Here is a 6,469-nt window from a genome sequence, read left to right as displayed (position 1 = left end):
TATATATATTATTTTTTTGGTTCTCTCTCGTTTTTTAGGGAGGGAGGAAAGTACCAAGTTGCATTGAGCTGTAATTAAGGAACATTCTGTATAATTTATGACACATTTCTATACTTGCAAAAATTATATCATTTTATGGATATAAGAGAAAAATGTCTTTTTATAAAATTCCAATTTCTGAGAAGTGTGTAACTTGTCTCTTTTCTGATGTTTAACCAAGACTGGTGGTAAAACTAAAGAGAGAGAAACTTTTTAAAATGGAATTGAGTGGTTAGATCTGGGCCGAGGTGGAGAAAACAGAATAACTGGTGGGATATAGCACCTCCTCTGTTTGCACACCTCCCAGGATCCAAGTTTTAGCTGGAAGATGGGGCAGTGGGTGGGGCTGAGGCAGACCAGGGGGACTTTGTGTTCAGCTGATGGCTGGGTGCTTAGGACCTTGAACTGTTTGCCTTTCCAAACACAAGCCAAACTCTCATTCCTAACTCCTGCCAGATGGGTGGGTATGTGTGAGGAAAGCACCAGGTAAATATTGTAAGTTGCCTTTTTTTTTTTTACCCCCACCCTGTGCTTTTTCGTTGGCACTGGCCTCATAGCCTCACATCTTCCTGGCTTTTCACAGAAGTGAATGTCAAGGAGCCCAAGTATTTCAGACCAGGACTGCAGGAATTTAAGGTTAGCAGATGAGGTGAACTTTCCTCCAGGGAAGGGAGAGTGGGATGAGGACCGGTGTCCAGGAGAGCTCAGGGCTGGGGGTTGGTGCTGATACCCATCCAACACCCCCCCACCCAGGCTGGTTTCCTCCTCTGACCTAACCAGTCTTTTCTGTCATGGTGACAATCCTTCCTCTTCCTCCCCTTCTTCCTTCTAAAAAATATAAAGTTCCAACTAGGAGCTAAGCTTGGAGAGAAGACTCAAAGATAAGATCAGTCCCTCTTAAGGAGAAATAGTCCAGGCCAGGGATAGCACCACAGACCCCAGGACACAACCTGGTACCTGTCTCCACACAAGAAGAGCCTGCCCAGGTGCAAACCAGCCTTTCACCAGTGTTTTTCTGGAACCCTGAGCCTTAGGCAGCAAGTGGCATCTGGCCTCAGTGCCCCTGCCCCCATGGCATAGAAACAGGACTTAATCCCTTGAGGCAGGTTAGGCTCCCAACTTTCCCGTCCCTGCCATCTTTCACCCAGACCAAAAGGCTGATGCCCTCCTTGCCCTGCGACAGACCCTCAGCGTTTCACTCAGCACTGCCTGGGCTTCTGTTCCCACTTTTCCCCTCACTGCTGACCTGCAAGAGAGGTGTCAGAGGACAGACAAAATACTGCTATTCAACCATGGAGAAAATGTTCTCCCCTGCTCCTGCTCCAATGAGCCCAGGATCTCCCCTTACCCAGGATCCCGTTATATATATCTGAGCAGTAGGACCAGCATTATTTTTGCTCTCATTGCCACATGCAGACGTTTTTTTCTTCCGTCTTTGTATAAACATGCGTCCTTTGAGTCTCTTGTCACTTAGATCCCCTGTTTGCCCCTGATTTCCTACTTCCTGGCACGCACAGGACTTGGGCACCTCTTACTGTCTTCCCATCCCTCGTCCCACCATCACCCTACTGCTTTCTCAGACTGTGTGGATGAGAAGCCTGTCTGATGCCCTAGCGTTGTTCTTCCTTGGCCACCTCATTTCTGAGGGCACCCAACTCCCCCCACCACAGCAGCACACTCCCTGTGCTCACTCCGTATCCCGCTCTCATCGGGATAGCTCCACCTTGGACATTTCACAATCCAGTGTCTGACTGTCCACATCCTTCAGTTCTTCCACCTTTCACCTGTGCTCCCAACATGCACCATCACCTCCTGCCTTTTCTCCTGATCACTCACCTCCTTTACATGGGCTCTAACTTGCTTCCCAACCCAGCTCAGAGCCTACAGTGTGGTCTTATCCACTTTGCCCAGCAACACTCCAATGCTGGATCAACCTGACGTCTCCTATGGCGAGCTGTAAGCTTGAAAGGAGAACGCCACACAACCATGGGGAATAGAGGAGCTGTGAGTTCACATCCTCCCACCTCCCCAGGCCCGTCAGCAGGTGAGGCAATGCTGTGACTCTCCAGTTACTTTCATTCTCCCTCCCCTCACTGACTACTCCTAACTCTTCCCTCTTCCCTCAAATCCTTCCCACCACCTCCCACCCTACCCTCAGCAGATGGTTCTGCCTCCTACTTCACAGAGGAAAATAACTTCTTCAGCTTTCCCTATCACCTACAAGTTTCCCTCCGCTGAGACAGGCCTCACGCCCCCCTCTGCCTGTGCTCTGGCTCCTCCCTCCTCCACCTCAGCACGTTCCACTGTCCTCCATCCATTGTCCTCTCTTTATCTTCCCTTTACCTGCCTCTCCTCTTCTTCACTCTACGCCCCGAAGTCTGGCTTCTTCTTTACCCATCCCTGAAATGCATTCTCTAAAATCACCTTTGACCTTCATGTGGCCAAGTCCAGTGCACATTTCCAGATCTGATCTTACATGTAATCTCTTAGTCATCTGATATAGTTGGCCACTTCTTCCTTGAAACTCTGCCCTCCATTGGCCTTGGTTTTTTAATCCCATCTCGGTTTCGCCACTGCCTCTGGCTGCTCTTTCTCAGTCTCCTTTCCTAGAGCTCCTTTTGCTCTTCCCTGCCAGGGTTCCATCTTGGCTCTGAGCTCTTCTGGTCAGAATGGATTGTAGGTCTGACCAGTATCTGGTCAGCCAAGGTCCCTGAATGGCCCCATCCAAATCCATGTTTTAAATGAGATTTGGGAGAGTCACCATTGTTTGCCTCCAGATTGGACTTCTTTCCCTCACCCCCACACTTTAGACCTCTGTATTCAACTATCCTTTGGACCTCTCCACTTGGATGGAGAGGTCCACCAGCCCCTCACAGTCAATATGTCCCAAATTGAAAGTCATTTTCCCCAATACCTGCTCCTCCTGCATCCTCTATTTTAGTGAATGGCACACTATCTCCCCTGTCACTAAAGCCAGACACACAAGTCCTGCAGAAAACCCCACAACACCTGCTCTTTTGCCACTACATTCCATATCACATATTTTATCCTCCTTTACGTGGAGCATGAAATGAATTAAACTGCAACCTCCTGAGCCACTATTTCCCAGTCATTGCACCCCAGGCAGGGTCATGACAGCCATATTTCTGCCCCTAAGGAGGAGCCATTTAGGTTTGGAATTCAAAACACGAAGAAATTCTCCTGCCAGAAAAGCCCAATAATACCACCTTCCTTGATCCTGCGGGAGAAATGGGGAGAGACCAGAGTGCTCAAGTGAGACAGGCAGGCACCTGCAACATCCCCCTGTCACCACCTGCTAGAGCACAGGGAAGGGAGTCACTCTCATCAGGACCCAGAACTATGGACTGTGGTCTCCACTCAGGAGGCAGCAGCTGTTAAGACGCACTACGAGCTGGAGCTGAAGGGAGGAGCTGTTCTCAGAACAAAGTCGGGAAGACTACACCCATGTTTTTAACACTGTATGGAGGAGAGTTTGGGTTTGGAGAGCTACATCCTAACGTCAGGGAGGCAGTGGCTCTGACTGTGTCCAGTGAAAAGAAAAACTGTGTCTAGGCTTCAGTGCAAATTCCCCTCTGGGGCTTTAGTGTCCTATCTTGAAGGACTCTGTCCTGACCCCAATGAGGAACACTGACCTGGACCTGTCTGACCTTCCCAACACTTCTGGAAGATTTCCAGTTCTCCGTAAATTGCGGTGAGCTGCTCTGTAGAAGCAGCTGCTGAGCCAGCTGAGGAGGGTGTAGCTTTCATCTTGTTGGGTTGAGAAAGACAGGTGTTTTCCCAAACGTTTCATAAAGCCTAGAATCTGTATTAAAAAAAAAAAAGTTATGGGTGTTTCCCCTTAAGAAATGAGTGTTTCTGGACTGCGAACATGGGAGTTCCCCTGGGCCAGGACAGCCTGGGTTCTGCTTGGGCTGGAGATCCTGCAGAAATTTTCCATCGCGCTGTGACTGCAGGAATGGGAGGCCTGAGCCACCCTGGAAGGGCCCCGCTTCTGTGTCCCCCAGGGCCCAGCTGGGACTTGATTGGGCCCAGTATTGGGAAGGGCAGAGAGGATGCCAGGTTTACCTGAGGGCCTGCAGGAGGTGAGGAGGAAGCTACAGGTGGAAGGAGAAGACCACGTCCCTTGCCCCTTTCTCCGCGCGTGCTCTCCCCTCGTCCACTCGGCAGACCCCTTCCCGGGCACCTACCGCCTTGCATGTGGAGCTTCTGGGAAGCCCCTGGGGGCCGGGCAGTTGTGCCCTGGGCTCCTGGTTAGGCAGCCATGCTGGTGCCGGGAGAGAGGCCGGGGGCGCGAGCCTCGGATTCCGCACCTGCCAGCCCCCGGGCTTGGCAGGGTGCAGGAGACCGGCCCCACGGCTCCATGGCGGGCAGGAAGGGGCAGCTGCCCACGCTGGGGAAGCGGCTTCCACTGCACCTGGAGAACTGCTGGGGCCGGAGGGGAAAACACGGGAGCCTGGGCCTGGAGGGTGTGGGTCTTTACTGGAGGGGAAGGGACGGCTCCTAGAAATGCAGAAAGTCTGTTCTGTGGAGATAGAAAGGAGACGAGAAGCGTCGCGGGGAACCTCCTCAGCCACCGATGATGGCCCTTCTTGAGGTCCAGCCCCACACCAAGAAGAGAAAGAGACAGCCCTTGACTCTGTCTTTGGAACTACAATAGTGGAACGGGCCAACTTGTCCCATCAGATTTTCTGCAATATCTGGACGGTGTTGGCTCAGGGCCCCTTTGAAAGCTGTGCAATGGAATGTTCATGTGCATTTACAAAGTGCATGTGGTTGAACAGGCTCCTCAGCTGTTCCTCCAGGGATTCCTAAGGCAGGCCTGCAGGGAACATGTACAGGTCCTGAGGCAAGTAACAAATGGAGGCCCACAGATCACTGGTCTAAGTGCTGAGGAGTGAAGAGATCAGGCTAACAGACTGTTAAGGTGTGTTCTATCCTCCTACCTTGACAGGTGCATCTTCATAACAACTGGGATGGCCAGGTTTGGATTTAGAACTTGCCACCCAGGGCTCCCCAACCCTCCACCTGCCCCCTTTTCTTCCCACACCCCTCCCCGCCCCCATTCTGCACGGTAAGGGGCCTTGCATGCACACAAGTGGAGACCCCAGCTCACAAGTCCAAGCTCCATCCGCACCCCTGTGAACAGTGTTCCTGGCCACCCATCAGGGGCCAGGTGTGCACACTGGCAGAGGCCTGCAGAGACCCAGGAAAAGTGGGCTTGGGGCTATTTAGGCTGAAAATGCCAGAGTCTAAAACAGTGCTTCTGGTGAATGGCCAGCTTTTTAAGTTTCCAATCTAGGATGAACTGATACTTTTGGGAAAGACCATGTATTTTACTAGTATTAATATTAGCAATACAATGTATTATACTAGCATTGTGTTATGCAATACTAGTAATGTACTATACTAGCAATACAGCGAATTATACTGAAATAATGTATTATACTGGAAAATGATCAGGAGCTTGGATGTTGCAGCAAAGTCAAATTGTGATAAAAGCTCCTAAATGCTTGCTTTCAATTTCTGTACTTAGTGCATTATGGACCAGTAACAAGCAGTTTGCTGACTGGCAGTAGTCAGAAGACCACACTTTGAGTAGCACTGGTCTAGAATGAGTCGATGCGGACTCCAGGTAGGCAAGACCCTAGGCCCCTCTGACTCGTCATTTCATGAGAGGGAAGGTCAGAGCAGTGCCATGGTGGTGGTGGTGAGGGGGTTGCTGTAGGTCAGCCCAGAGCAGTAGCCTTTCTTGCCTGAGTCTAAGAGTGGTGTAAGGGTGGCTGTGGCTTTAGGAATATAGACCCTTGAACTGTGTGAAATTCCAGCATAATTTATCAGGAAGTCCAAAATTGCTTATGCAATATCATGGCATTAGACCTCCACTCGGGCCATTGGCCAAAGATAGACAAGAGAATCAAAGAGAGAATACATATTCATAAACAAGAATATGTGTTATGTTGGCGTTGGCCCAGTGGCACAGCGGTTAAGTTCGCACGTTCTGCTTCAGTGGCCTGAGGTTCGCCTGTTCAGATCCCGGAAGCAGACCTACATACCACTTGTGAAACCATGCTGTAGCAGTCATCCCACATAAAAAGCAGAGGAAGATGGGCACGGATGTTAGCTCAGGGCCGATCTTCCTCAGCAAAAAAAACAGAGGAGGCTTGGCAGCAGATGTTAGCTCAGGGCTAATCTTCCTCAAAAAAAAAATTCCCTCACTGTGTGCAGATCATGATTCTTCATTGGTAGACGTGCCCACTGGGAAGAAAAAGACATTGCAGGAGAATGGAGATGGGCTTGCAAACACAAGGGTTGTTTTCCTTTGGAACAAACAGCCACTCCTCAAGTTCTGGCACATAAGGAAAATATGTTTCTCAAATTAAAAGAAGCTTTATTTTGACTATAGAAACTA

Source organism: Equus przewalskii, unplaced genomic scaffold (genome assembly GCF_037783145.1).
Source record: "Equus przewalskii isolate Varuska unplaced genomic scaffold, EquPr2 ChrUn-10, whole genome shotgun sequence".
Taxonomy (NCBI): Eukaryota; Metazoa; Chordata; class Mammalia; order Perissodactyla; family Equidae; genus Equus; species Equus przewalskii.
This window is presented reverse-complemented; position numbering follows the sequence as displayed.